Genomic DNA, 13,862 nt, shown 5'->3' with positions numbered 1-13,862 from the left:
TTGCCCAAGGTGACGCACTTTAAAAATATATCGCAACATATGAAGTACCCAAACCATATACGCAATCATCTAAGAGTAACATATATAATCAGATATGAAAGCATACATAACAAATGATATTATAAGGGTACACAACAATCATAAGGAAGTTTGAAGCTTGTCAAATAAAATAGATCTTCAAGATCTTCTAAAAATCCTTATCCTGAACTTTACATTATGTCACTCACTGGTTTGGGAATTGTTTCGTGCAAATTCACATGATATAATTCACTCCCTCATTTACTTCGGGCAAACTAATATGAAATAATTTATTCCTTCGTTTGCTTCAGGCAAATTGATATGATATAATTCGCTTCTATCTTCCAATCTAAATCAATCATATCATGTATGACAATAAGTCAAAAATCATTTTTATAAAGGAGTATACCACTCCTTAAACAACACAAAATTGCATTAAGCCATATTCTGAGAGAATTTAGTCATGTTGACATCATAAATTTAGTCAAAAGAAGATTCTCATAATTTGTTGATAATAGCAATCCTTCCGGGATTGATAATAATTCAATCTTGAATTAGCAACCAGTCAATTTCATATGAGAGTCATGTTGCATGCATGAGAAAAAATTCCATAAATAAGCATGCAAACTAAGAGAAGTAACTCTGAGGAGTAAACTTCCCGAATAGTAAATTTTGAATATTTAATCCAAGTAGTAAAATCAACAAAGTGAAATCACATTGCCCTCATAATAATTTGCATCCAAAAAAAAAAATAACTTTGCACTCAAAACACATTTGGAGTGTATATACTACTCGGTTACGCAATCAGTTATTGCGGCCATGAATTAACTTGTAGAGTGCTTCAGGCAAAAACTAACTTCTCAGATGCTTCAAGCATGAGTTAACTTCTCGGATGCTTCATGCTTCAGGCATAAACTAACCTTTTTATCCATGAATATATTTTGATGAATTACCCAAACATTATCATGACACCAATCATTTCTTCATCAATACCTCATCATTTCATTATCATCATGTATCACAGTATTTGCTTCCGGAAAATTACCTAAAATCATCAAGATGATGCGCATTCTTCGACGACCAAATGCACCCACATTGTTAGCAAACCTGCTTCTGGCTAGGATTTTGCCTCGATGAGTTTGGTCGTCCTTGAATATATTGACCACTTTGTTTCTTATTCTGAGCTCGAAACTCATATCACACCGGTTATAATTTCGACTGCAACCCCTTATAAAGTTGCTCAACTAGGTAACATTATGTGCTTCAGGCACCTGTGCAAAAACCGACCAGACATGCATTTTGATTCTTCATCAACAACTAGTTATGTTTCTTAGCCACAAGGAGTGCTAAAATCAGCTTAGAATGCTTCTCATAATTTGTTGTCTTGTACTACTGCTGGAGTACAAATTACTCGCATGAAAAGTTGGCAATGTCTTTCCAAATAAATATTTCTCTGAAACTTCTTGTTTAGAGTTTCACTTGCGAGACTATTTTGTGCATAGCTGAATTATAATTAATCACTGACTTACATTATAATCTCAAAATTAAACATGAGATTAAACTAGTCAAAATATGTCTGAGAAAGAACATTTGATGACTTCTGGTCAGAATAGTCCGTCAGGGACTTCCATTAATTCAAGGGGTTCTTTTTCAATCAGATACTCATTTTTTAAGGTCGTGGTTCAAGTGGTGACGTATGAAAATGAGAGCTCGTGCCTTCTAGGCATCGGTACTCTGTGACTTAGCAACAAAAACTTGGCTCAATTCTTTAGATACCGAATATATTTCAATATCAAGAGCCCAAGCTAAATAATTGCTTCATTCATAGGTGAGCTCAATAAATTCACATTTGGCAATGGAAGGGGTAATCTACAAAACATATATCATATGTTCTCATATACATTCATAATATCACATGTTCATAGCAAAAATAAGGAATTTGACATCTTCTAGATGCAAATCACACTTTCAGAGATGAAGTCGAAAGGTAAAGTCTGAAAGAACAAATTAACCTTTCGAAAACACACAAGAGACCATAAAAATGACCTTTCGAATATTCAACCTTTCGGCAGAAAACAAAATATCATTTCGGATCCATGCAAGGAAAACATAATTTTCCATTTTCAAACATGAAAACAGTTTGAAGCATTGCAACCTTTCGAATACCATGCTCATATTGCAGCAATAAAGTACAAAATAAGTATGATCAACATCCATGTTTGTCTTTGTGCAATTTAATTTGAATGTTCTTACGCACAACATACATTAATTGATATATGCAAGTAATTAATTAACTGCAAAGAACAATAGACAAATTTTCTAGAGAACAAGACAAGTGAATTTGAGAGAAATAAGTGACAGTACAATGCTTTACACTATGCGGCATGCTTATAATTATTCTGCACAAATACTTTATGATCAAACTACCTGACGATTTGTGTATTTGAAATGAACACTTGCTCTCATCTATGTTAGAGAAAAAACAATAAAGGACTAACCTTTTGGGAATTCCTAACACCATCCAGGACAATAAAATGAATTTTTAAAATTGAAGTACTTTGAGCATTTAACTTCAATGGTTGCATAGCATACAGATATATATAATAAAATCAAAAGGAATATATATAGTACTCATCCCTCATAAACAAAGATTGAAGAGAATCTAATTCATATATAGATGATCACTATGAACAAACAAAGTCGTAGATTCTGGAATAAAATGCACAAGACAAGATACCATGCATACCGTTCACCGAAGATTACGATAGAGACTCGTGCTGATAACGTGTTATAATTCGGCCTATCAACTCGTTAGTTCTCGCGTGATAGTTGCACGGTAATAGCTTGGAGATATGCGTGTATATGTATGCGTGTATAAAGTAGAGAAGTAAAAGAGAAAGGAGAAGAAGAAGAACACCAAATGTAGGGCACAACAACCATATCATTTCATTAGCCTTCACTATCAATTTATAGGAATCCATACAACCTTTCATATCCTTAATCATAAACAATGTAATAAGTGGAAGACAAATGAAGAGACTTAAGATTAATGGCCATAATAAAATATTTATAACAAAATTCATAGCCAATATATTCTAATAATCTAATATATATACAAATTCAATATTCACCATGCATGCAATGTAATCAATATTCAGTATATTCTAAATTTCAATTCATCAAATATATACAGTGTTTGAATAGTACTGACTATGTTTTAAATTTTAATTTTAAAATTTAATAAAACTAATTAACTATATATATATATATATATATATATATATATATATATATATATATATATATATTTTTTTTTTTTTTTTAATTTTCGAGGGCGGGGAGGGGTATCCCCGTTCCCGTCCCCGTCCCGGCGGGGAATTTAAAAATTCTCCGTCCCCGTCCCCGATTCCCGAAACTTTTCCCCGTCCCCGTCTCTATCCCCTACGGGGACGGGGATCCCCAAGGGGGACGGGGCACATCACCATCCCTAGTTTAAGTTAATAAAAAGAAAGTCATGTCATAATAAAATATATAAAAGAAAACTAATATCTAATCTAAAAACATAATAAGTCTCAATCAAAGTTATACCCCTCATTTATGTTCATGTTTTTAATGCTAAACATTTTGTACATTGTGCTTTTAGAGTTGTACTATACAATTTTTTGGACAAAAATACCCTTATCCCGTTATAACTTCCGTTATCTTTTCCATTACTTTTACCATGCACATGCATCTACCATATCTTTTCCTATATTCTTTAATTATAACAATATTTGTAAAACATTATATATTCATTATATATTAGATTAATATAATAAATAAATTTTATTTCACTTAGATTATAATTAGTAAAAATGTGTTAGCTATTTTTAAAAATATAAATATTGGGTATATGTTTTTGCGCATCGCCCATAGAAAAGACTAGTATAATAATAAATCTCAATCAAAATTATATTCTTGATTTATGCCCATTTTTACAATTTTTTTTTTAAATTATTTATGCTATCAAGGTTTGATTCTGTGACTTTCCCTCACGAATAGCCACAGAGGTGTCATCTAAGCACAAGATACTTGACATCAATTATACTTTTAATATAATATAAATTCTACAACTATGAATTAAAAAAAATTGTATACTACTATTTTTTAAAAAAAATATTTTAATACAATTAAAATTTTAACATTAAATATTAATAATAAACATATATTTTTGAACATCACGCATATAAAATACTAATATACAATATATATTGAATACTAGAAAGTAATATTTTAAGAGAACATAACATTACCTGTAAATCACTCCATAATACGGAGTAGTAACTATGAAAACTATAAAGTAGTATTTCCGCTATCTCATTTTACCGTTCTTGTTTACTATTCATTAGTCAAGTAACTCTTTTTTCATTATTTATGTTCTTTAATATTTTTAAATTTAATATTTTTTTGTTTGATAGTACTTTTAATGTAATTTCGAAAATATATAAAATTTAAATAATAATACTTGATGATTTTATCGGGAGCAGGTCCACCATAAATCGGGTATAAAAATATAGAACGAGGTAAAAAAATAATGCTTTTATTACCGGGGCGTGAGGCCCAATTAGGGATGGCAATGTGCCCCGTCCCCGTTAAGAACGGAGACGGGGATGGGAAAAAATTTCGGAGATCGGGAACGGGGACAGGGAGTTTGTGGAATTCCCCGTCGGGGATGGGGCCCCCGAATAATTAAAAAATATATATTATTTTAGAAATTTAGGAGTATTGCCGTATAGATTAGTTTTAATTGTAAATTTAATTATATACTTTGTCTAGTCATATAAATTGTATACTGTGAAATTGAAACAATGTAAATTGTAATGTGAAACAACATTTAAATTAGAGGTTAGATTGTGAAACCATTGAAGTTATACATTTATTCTGCGAATGCTTTAAAATTAAATTATATTATACTGTGAAATCATTTACTGTAAGTAGATTGTGAATATATTAATGAATCATTTGAATGTTTATTTGTTGTTGCATGTATAGATTGTATACTGTGAAACCATTTAAATTATTTAATCATATAATTGTTGCCTATTAGGACTTATAGATTTTAATTTTTTTATTTTTTATTTAAATTGTAGACACTTTGACTATGGGATTGATCGGGGATGGGGATTCCCCGTCCCCGCTAAATTCCCTGTGGGGACGGGGACGGGGATTTTTCAATTCCCCGTCGGGGATGGGAACGGGGAGCATACTCCCCGCCCCCGCCCCACCCCGTTGCCATCCCTAGGCCCAATGAGAATATACACAAAAATCCAAAATACCGGCTCAAAAGGCGGCCCGAACAATAAATAGATAAATAACTGAAGGACTAATAAGTAAATAAAATAAAATGACCTCAATGTGTTACCACCAGGGAGGAGAAAACCCAAACCACCAAGCTATAGCCAGTTGATCATGTCTTAAGAGATGTCTTACATAGACCAACCCTCCCCCCCCCCCCTTTATACTAGTAGAGGAACCACATGCACCCTCCATGTGTACGGCATCCAGGAGGTGTCAACTCCAACCAGACATGGGTCCCACGTTGCCCTGTCGTGCAACTGCCTCAACCACCCACCAAACGCCACGTGACTAGACTCCTTGCAGAACCCTGCGAAAAAAGGGGAGTAGAACACGTGTCCGCGCTCGGGCGCGACAAGCGACCGCGCCCCAAGGAGGGCACGACGTGCGCTGTCGCGCCCGTCTACCCCGGTTGCCCTGGGTGGCGACGTGACCAGCCGCCACCCGGGGCGACTAGCCACACCGCCGGGGCGCAACCGGTCCGCCTCGAGCCTGGGCGGTGACCGTGCCGACCTGTGACGGCCAGCGTCCCTACTCTCCCTCCGAGTTCCTTGTGCACCACCTTGCCTCCTAGCTTGCACCCCACCTGTCTTGCACCACCTTGTCTCCACCCTAGCTTGCACCCCACCTGGCTTGGCCCCAAACCAAAAAAATAAAATAAAGGCCCATACCTAATAGCCCCATCAATAGTAATCTTAACATTATGAAAATATTGAAATAAAAATAAATTCAGTCAAGTCTCGTTAATTGAACCAGATACATAAAATGAACAATTATAATTGTGTGGTTCACACAATTGTGTGGATCATACCATTAAATAATGTATATTTGCCGTGCCGCCGTCGCCCGAGGCCCCGCATCCAAAAGACAGAGGGTCGCGCCGAGGGTTTCCTCTAGCCGGGCTCCTCGCGCGCCACCCGCTGATACACGATCCAGGGCTGCCCGGACTTCCGCCAACGTCGGCGTCGTGGGGACCTCCGCCCCTCCACCTCATGCTCCCCCTGGCGATCCGGCCCCAGTTTCTCTCGGCGAGGCGGCCCATCTTCGTGACACTGTCTTGGGCATGCTCGGCCGTGGGGCGACGGAGTCTTTCCAGGCGAGCGGGTTGCCCTCACTTCTCCGTGATACCCTCGCGGTAATTCCCGCGCCTTGTCCTCTAAGTGTTTTCCTATGATATTGTCATGTGTTTCTTACCCTCCTTTTTTGCAGGCTTTTCTCCGAAGTTCCCTTGCACTTGAGGAGCTCGGGTTCGCGAGGACGTAGGCGCAAGAGGCCAACAAGCAGGCGGATGAGTTGAAGAGGGCCTTGGAGGCTAAGAAAGAGGAAAGTCGCAAGATGGCGCAAGACTCCGAGGCTCTGAAGAAGAGACTCTCGGAGGAAATCATTCATGCCGTCCGCAACTACAAGAGGTCCGAGGGCTTTCGTCGCGACTTGAAGGCCTACGCCGATGAGCATTTGGAGACCATGGTGACTACGTGGCTTGCCTCGGGCCCGGGCCAGGTGAGGCTAGCAGAGGAGGGGGTGTTCTCCTATAACCTGGGTTATTATACTGCGCAGCGCGATATCTATGATTTCTCCGTCAACGGGATGAGGGCTTTACTCCCGAGCCGTGGGGCTTACCAGCTGAGATTATGGACCCCGAGGCCAAGGAGCCTAGGTCGGACTCCCAGGGGCAGGTACGAGCTGAGGTTGATGTCCCCCCGGACCCCGTGCAGACTTCCATCGCCACCGGATCTTCTCACGCAGGGGAGCCCTCGGAGGCCACTCACACCGAGGGTGCCCCGTAGTCGAGGTGTAGATCCTTCTTTATTTTGAGTTTTTTCTATGTACGCCGAACTTCTTTGTTTTGGGCATGGGACCGTCACTTTGTGGATTTAATTTGCTTGCTTCGGATATACATATTGTGTTCGCATATATTATTGGTGTTTTTTTTTTTTTTTTCGGGGGGGGGGGGGGGGGGGGGGGGGGCACTCCGTCGAGGGTACCCCTTGGTCAGAGTACCCCTGCTTCGAGTGGCACGTGAGGCCAGGCCTCGTGCCCCCAAAGGGCAGCCCGTCGGCCCTAAGTCATCGGATTTGGGCTGTTGGACTCCTCCGTCGGGGTCAGTACGCGAGGTCGGGCCTCGTGACTCCTTAGGGCCGTCCGTCGGCCTCAAGTCACCGGACTTGGGCTGTTGGACTCTTCCGTCAGGGTTAGTACGCGAGATCGGGCCTCGTGACCCCTTAGGGCTGTCCGTCGGCCTCAAGTCACCGGACTTGAGTTGTTTGACTCTTCCGTCGGGGTTAGTACGCGAGGTCGGGCCTCGTGACCCCTTAGGGCTGTCTGTCGGCCTCAAGTCACCGGACTTGGGCTGTTGGACTCTTCCGTCAGGGTTAGTACGCGAGGTCGGATCTCGTGCCCCTTTAGGGTGGTTGGACAGGCCGGATGGGTGCCCCCGCCCCTCCCTAGATAGCGGAGTACGTTCATGGCGAAGCATTTATTGCATTTATTGATGTGAAAAAAGGGGGGCGGGCCGCCTTACATAATAAGGGAATTACTGAAAATACTTGAGTAGGTGCTCAGAGTTCCAAACTCTATCTATTGCCTTGCCCTTTGGTGTCTTGAGTTTTTAGCTGCAGGGACGGACCACGACTGCGACTACGTACGGGCCTTCCCATCTTTTGGCAAACTTGCCTCCCTCGAGGGTCTGACTTGCCCTGCGCCTCCTCAGGACGTAGTCACCAACCTGGAAGTAATGAGGTTGGAATCGTTTGTCATTATAGGTCTTGGCTTGGCGTTGGTAATTTTCGGCACGGATGGTCGCGACTTCCCTCCTCTCGTCGATGAAGTGGAGCTCTGTTCTGTGGTTGTCCTCATTTTGGGCGGGGTCATACACCTAGGCTCGATAGGATGGTATGGCTACCTCGGCGGGGGCCCGGGCTTCGAAACCGTAGGATAAGTAGAATGGGGTCTCCCCGTTGGCCCTCCTCGGGGTAGTGCGGTAGGTCCACAGGACGACGTCCAACTCCTCTACCCACGCGCCTTTCGCTAATTCGAGATTTTTTTGGAGACCGTCTATAATGGTGCGGTTGACATTCTCGACCTGCCCGTTGGCCTGGGGGTAGGAGACAGCCACACGGGTGTGCGTTATGTGCCATTGGGCGCAAAAGTCACTGAACTCTTTGCTCTCGAACTGGCGACCGTTATTCGTGATGATTTGTATCGGGACGCCGAAGCGGCACAATATGTTCTTATATATGAACTGCTAGCACCTGGGACTTGTGATACTGGCCAAGGGTTCGGCCTCCACCCATTTGGTGAAGTAGTCCACTGCCACTATCAGGTACTTCTTTCCGGAACCCATGTGGAGGGCTCCGACCAGGTCGACCCCCCACCTGGAGACCGAGCTGATCGGGGTATAGTTGGTGGTCGGTCGACCCGGGCTGCTCTGCCATTGTTGACAGGTTGGGCAACTCTTGGCATAATCCGCGCACACCTTGCCCATCTTGGGCCAAAAGTAACCTTGTAGGATCGCCCTCCGGACCATGGTGTGGGGCCCCTGGTGGGCGGCACAGGTATCCTCGTGGATTTCCTCCATGACCGACCTTGCCTCGTCGGGGTACAAGCAACGCAGTAAGGTGCCATTGTAAGACCGCTTGTAGAGTATGTCCCCGACGAGTAAGTAGGTTAGGGCCCTACTCTGCACGTGCTTGGCCGCCTCGTCTGGGGGTAGGGCGCCCGTCTTCTTGTATTCCTTGAGGTGGTCTAACCAACAAGCAGGTCGGGCCTGCATGGGAAGGACCGGGTAGGCCTACAGGCTGGACTTCGTGAGGTCCTCCACTCGGGTAATCTTGGAGACGTGCTCGTGGACCCCCTGGCCGAGCTTGGAGAGCATATCCGCGTCTGTGTTCTGCTCTCTCGGCACATGTAGGACCTCGTGGTGTATCAGCTGTCCCAGGATTTGTAACACTCGTCCCAATACCTTCTCATCATGTCCTCGTTGGCCTCGAACTCGCCTGTAACCTGGCCCACCACAAGCCTGGAATCACACTTTACTTTTAGCTTCTTGGCTCTCATGCTTAGTGCGAGCCGGAGGCCCCCCAGGAGGGCCTCGTACTCGGCCTCGTTGTTCGACAATTTGAAGTGGAAACGGAGCGCATAGTAAGCCCTGAAGCCCTCAGGGGTAATGAGGACGACCCCGCCTCCGCATCCTTTGGCACTGGACGACCCGTCTGTGGATAGGGTCTACCACTCTTCTTCCTCGTTTCGGGCCTGCTCCGTGGCCTCCCGGGCGGTGCACTCTACTATGAAGTCGGCAACTGCCTGCCTTTTAATGGCAGGTCGCGGCTTTAACTGGATGTTGTACTGGCTTAAGTGCATAGACCACCTCACTAACCTGCTAGACGGTCCCGAGGTCCTCAGCACGGACTCCAGGGGCTGATTTGTCAAGACATGGACGAGATGAGCCTGAAAATAGTGATGTAGTTACTTCGCGGTCACGTCCACTGCGAATATGGCCTTTTCTGTGGGGGAGTACCTGAGTTCGGCTCCTCGGAGGGCTCTACTCGCATAGTAGACGGGGCGTTGTACGCCCGCGTCATCCCGGACCAGACGGAGCTGATCGCGGCCTGTGATATGCCCAAGTACAGGTATAAGGGCTCCCCTCTCTCGGGTTTAGCCAGTGGGGGTAGTGACATCATGTAGGCCTTGAGGTCGTCGAAGGCCTTCTGGCAGTCGGGGGACCACTCGAACCCAGTACTCTTCTTGAGGACGACGAAGAAGGGAAGGGACCTCTCGGCCGACCGTGAGAGGAACCGGCCGAGGGCCGCTAGCCTGCCGTTTAGGCGTTGGACCTCCCGGAGAGACCTTGGAGGCTCCATGTCCAGGATGGCTCTGACCTTGTCGGGGTTGGGCTCGATACCCCTCTTTGAGACCATGTAGCCCAAGAATTTCCCCTCATGCACCCCAAAAGTGCACTTCTTGGGATTCAACCTTAAATAAAAACGCTGCATAATGGAAAATACCTCGATGAGGTCGTCGACGTGGTCCTCTGCCTTCGCGCTTTTGACTATCATGTCGTCCACGTAGGCCTCCATGTTGCGGCCTAGGACCTGTTTGAAGACCTTGGCCACCAACCGCGTATAGGTAGCCCCGGAGTTCTTGAGCCCAAAGGCCATGACTCGATAGCAGAAGACTCCTTTGGGGGTCGTGAATGTCGTCTTCTCCTCGTCGTCTTCGTGCGTAAAGATCTGGTGGTACCCCCGAAAGGAGTCCAGGAAGCTCATGAGGGCGCAGCCTGCCGTCTCGTCTATCAGTTGATCAATATTTGGCAGTGGGAAAGGGTCCATGTGGCAGGCCTTGTTGAGGTCGGTGTAGTCCATGCACATCCACCAAGTGGGTGGTTTTGGAGCGAGGACTACATTGGCTAGCCATCTGGGGTATAGGACCTCCCGTATGTGCCCGATCTCGAGGAGGGTGTTGACCTCCTTTCTCACGAACTCCCTCCTCTCCGCGGAGAGGTATCTCTTGCGTTGTTGCACTGGCTTGATCGTGGGGTCAACGGCAAGCCTGTGGGTGATGACGTCCCTGATGAGTCCCGGCATGTCCTTGGGTCCCCACGCGAACACCTCTTTGTAGGCTCTGATGGCGTCAATGATGCGGGACCGGAGCTCGGCGGGGAGTCCGGTTCCCACCTTCACCACACGGTCGGGGTGGCTGAGGTCAAGGACGACCTCTTCGGTCTCCACTATGGGCTCGGCTCGCGAGCGTCCCGCTTCCTCTTTTAGCACCTTTTCAGCTATGGTGTGTACCTGGAGATCCCGTTTGCCTATCTGTCTGCACACCCGAAGGTAGCAGCTCCTGCTGATTCTTTGGTCTCCTCGGGCGACCCCAACCCCGGTTGGCGTGGGGAACTTGAGGCACAGGTGTTCCATGGAGATCACGCACCTGATGTCCTCGAGGGCGGGTCGGCCTAGGATCACATTGTGGGCGCAACTGATTTTAACCACCACGAACTCTACCTCCCACCTCTTGGTTCGAGGCGGGGCACCTATCTCGACCATGAGGTTGATTAACCCTTCTGTCTCTATAGAGTCCCCCGTGAACTCGGATAAGGAGGTCTTCACTTGCCCCAACTTCTTCCTCGATAACCCCAACTGGGTGAATGTTCGTGATACATCACATTCACCGAACTGCCTGTGTTTCACCAATACTATATGCACGACCACCTCATTGATCTCCATCTTGACCACCAAGGCGTCCCGGTGAGGGAGGGGGCCGTCTGGGAGGTCGTCGTAAGTGAAGGTGATGGGTTTCCTCCGGGGCCTCTTCTCGTGTGGGGGTCGTATGACCTCGCCCACATAGAGGCTTCGTCCCCATTTCTTCCTCTCTGCGGGCGTGTCCCCCCCCCCCCCTCCAGGTCCCCCGAAGATCACATGGATGGCTTGTTTCTTCTGGGGGTGGGGGTTGTCTATCTCTCTTTCTTCCTCGTCAGTGAGCTGGCCGAGCTCCCTCTTGCATGGCGCGAAGGTGGAGGGCTCTGAGCCGCCTCCCTTCCTCCACACGCGGCATTGATGCTGCCCTTGGCCCTGTCCAGGCCATTGCACGAACTGACCCAAGTAGCCTCTCTGGATGAGCTCCTCAATTTGGCGTTTGAGGAGGATGCACTCGTCCGTATCATGCCCTGACTGCCGGTGGAATTTGCAGTACTTGTTGTGGTCTACCTTCGGGGATATCTTTATGCACTCCCCCGGGTACTCCACAATCCCCTGGCCTTCCGCATGCTCCAGGATTGTGCTGACGGGCTGCGTTAGCGGGGTGAGAAAACGCGTGGGGGTCAACCTAGGCCCCTAGACGTACTCACGACGGGGAAGCCTGGGTGCCCGGCGGTCCTCTTGAGGCTCCTTGCCTTTACGATCCTTCCCCTCCTCCTCTTCCTTCTTCCTCTTCTCGGCTACCTCCGCGTCCGCGAACCTAGATGAGCGTTACATCAACTCGGTGTAGGTCTTGGGGGGTATCGGATGAGGTCCTGGTGGAAGGAGCCAGATCTAAGGTTGCTTCTGAAGATGGGTATTGCCGCCTTGTCATCGAAATTGGAGATCCCTATCGACTCCTTCCACTTGCTGAGGAAGTCGGCCAGGGACTCCAAACTCCTCTGTTTCAAAAAACATAGGTCGGCGAACTGCTTCTTTTTCCGCATGTGGCCAGCGAAGTAAGACAGGAAGCGTCTGGTGAGGGTGGCGAAGGTCGAGATGGACCCTTCTGGCAGGGACCCACTCCAATCCTGAGCGTGGCTGTCTAGGGTCGAGAGGAAGCCTCAGCACATGATAGCGTCGCTGGCCCCGGTCATTAGCATGGCAGCCCGGTACCTATTCAGGTGCTCACGTGGGTCGGTCGTCCCTAAGTATGCCTGGATGGCGGTGAAACGAAAGTTCGCGGGGAGGGGTTCCGACATGATGGCCCTCGTAAACGGGGCGGTCAGGACATCCAAAGGCTTCGAGGACCCGTGCTTGTCATTGATTTGCTTCTGAAGCTCGTCCATCCGCCTACGGAGTTGCTCGACCTCTTTGCGATGGGAGCTTGGGGCTCGACCATTCGACTCCCCCGACCGCTTGGCCCGAGAGTTTTGCTCTCGCCGCACCGGGACACGGGGCCCCCAGCTTGGCGATTGTCCCGCATGCGACTCCTGTCGTGGCGGGGCTCGGGGCCTCTTGTTGGGCGACCTCCGCGAGCACGACCTTGTCGCGGGCAGTCCGCTGGCGGTAGGCCTTGGGCCTAATCTGTCCCGGGCAGATACGCGGGTGCCTAACCTCTCCAAGGCGGGCCTGGCTGGGGCTGACCTCCCTCAACCTCTCTCCCCATCTCGATGTTGATCCAAGCGGATGCTACCTCCCCCCGCCTGTCCGAGGGGCGGGGCGAGTTAACCTCCCCCTCCGTCTGGGCGGCGTGGGTGTGGGGTGGCCGGCTCGGGCCGCTACACCCCCTCGAGGGGGTCGGAGGCGGGGTTGGGGCCCATTGGGCGGCCTCTGGGCCGACCGGAACACTTCCCTGGAGCCCCCGCGCAAGGCGGTCCAATGCCACTGAGGCCTGTTGGAGGGCGGCCGCCCCCTCCCAGAAGAGGGCAGGATCCGGAGGAGGACGGGCGGTCGTCGTGTTGTTGCAGTGGTTGTTGAGGCGGTCTCTAAGGTCACCCGCCAACCTCAAAGATGGGACTTGTGGCTGACTAGTGGTCTCGTTGAGGCCACCCCTAGTCGGGGAGGCACGGGTGTTACGGGAGCCACGAGAGTTGGATCTCGACCTTGCCATAGTTCGCGGAGTATGGAGCACGCTCGAGCTTGTACGTCAACTCTCAACAAAAGCACCAATGATGGATTTAATTCCCCGAGGTAGACTCGAATCACTAAACCCGATAAATAATAAATAGGAAAAGGCAATGAATGTATATGCCGCGGGGACAACTGTTGTATTAATAATCTAAGATTAGGGGAATTACAAGGAGTGTAATAGTGAGATAAAGTGTAGATGTCCTAACA

The sequence above is a fragment of the Ipomoea nil genome, unplaced genomic scaffold (genome assembly GCF_001879475.1).
Source record: "Ipomoea nil cultivar Tokyo-kokei standard unplaced genomic scaffold, Asagao_1.1 scaffold0465, whole genome shotgun sequence".
Lineage (NCBI taxonomy): Eukaryota > Viridiplantae > Streptophyta > Magnoliopsida > Solanales > Convolvulaceae > Ipomoea > Ipomoea nil.
The sequence above is the reverse complement of the archived record's forward strand: the minus strand, read 5'-3'. Positions refer to the sequence as shown.